Below are 1,619 nucleotides of genomic sequence, written 5' to 3' on the forward strand. Positions count from 1 at the left end.
AGCCATGAGGCGTTGGTTTTATCACGCCTTCCCTAAATTGCATTTACTCAAAGTGCCCGCCATTATTGGGGGATACATTGAGCAGCGCGTTTAACCTAAATATTTTAAAAATGCATTTGGTACCCTGACGTCGGCTATCATGTCCACCTGCTCATTCCAGAAGGGCAGGGTAGTATGGCAAAACACCTGACCCTACTGTTCAACGGTATACCTCATAACTTCTGAAATGAACTCACAAACCTGCCCTCAATCTATGAAATTAACAGGACTATGAGAACGCCGACCTCATAAGCACAGATCCTGCTACCTGGCACTTACCAAACCAGTCCTAAAAAACTGGACGAAGTGTTCAAACTATTCGGCACAAGAGGGCAGAGTCTGGAATGAGCACCACACTAAACCAGACAGCAGTACCTCTACGTGTCCACCAGGGGCGTCTACCTCATGGTACTGGTGAAAGCTCGGGGCCTGCATGCCAAACCTGTAGCATTTTAGGCCACGGCCCAGAGCAGGCCCCAGGGGGAAAATGTGCCACCCCCCAACAAACATCGTCCCTACAAGAACAAGGAACCAGAAACCGAAGAAAACAACAATGAAGACAGATAAGTATGGTTCCTACCATCACATAAAGGTTAAGGGTTGTACTAACAAGGGGTGGATGAATCACGCCTGGTTAGGAAGCTATCACTCTTGGTAGTTATATACCAAAAAATAAATACAAGGGGAATAGAATTAATATCTTGCCACCAATTCAGCAAGCACCCCAAGTGGTCTACCCTCCCACGATGGTGAATGTCACACCATCGTTGATAAACCACTTGAGTATTTCACCAGGTATACCCATTCATGGGATTTGTAACTACTACCATGGATCCAAGGATACTTTATGGTAGACATCGACCTTGAAGATGCACACTATTCAGTACCTTCTCATATAAGTTTCGGATATACCGCAATTACCTGGATGGAGTAACCATGATGAGCGTTGCGGCATTTAAGTCAAAGTTATCCAGAATCAACTAGCCCTGACACTTAGAAACATTCCGTCATGGCATGTCTATATATTAACGACAAACTATCCTTGGATACAGCTTTAGCTGCATCACTTCTCGGCCTTTTGGCTAAGATCAAGTGCAGTATCTGTTCTTATCAGTTTAATAATCTGATACGTCCCTTATCTAGGGACCATATATTAAATTGAATTTTGGAACAGGGAGATGGAATAGGGGCTTGCTCCGTCCACTCCACGCATCGACCCAGTATTGCAGTGCCTCTGGGAACGGTGCACAAAATATATATCCAGATATTTACGTTGACCTTCCACAACGTTGTTATCTGGTATTCATTAAGACTATCAGTCATGGTGCATTAACCACCAATCAACTACGTGGCAAAGTAATTGGGATATAGCAGCATTACCAGCTACTGAACTTTGTACCTTTCCTATGAGCTGAGATACTAGTGTTCAAAACTATCTCCATACCTGTAATATGGGGGCAAATGGATTAATCTGTAGTGTTATCATGGAATTTATCGGCAGGAAGGATTATGGTTGTACACTTCCACCTGTTTTGAGTAACATCTTATGTGTCCTGATGTGTTACTGAGCTTGTAATACT

At 43.5% G+C, this 1,619-nt stretch overlaps 1 non-coding gene across 1 annotated transcript; it reads left to right on the plus strand.

The window, feature by feature from the left end:
• Positions 1-1,101: 1,101 nt before the first annotated feature.
• LOC116983011 lies at positions 1,102-1,293 on the plus strand. The gene has a single exon (XR_004414591.1). It is a non-coding gene; the product is annotated as a U2 spliceosomal RNA (small nuclear RNA).
• Positions 1,294-1,619: the final 326 nt, after the last annotated feature.

This window comes from Amblyraja radiata, chromosome 17, assembly GCF_010909765.2.
Source record: "Amblyraja radiata isolate CabotCenter1 chromosome 17, sAmbRad1.1.pri, whole genome shotgun sequence".
NCBI lineage: Eukaryota > Metazoa > Chordata > Chondrichthyes > Rajiformes > Rajidae > Amblyraja > Amblyraja radiata.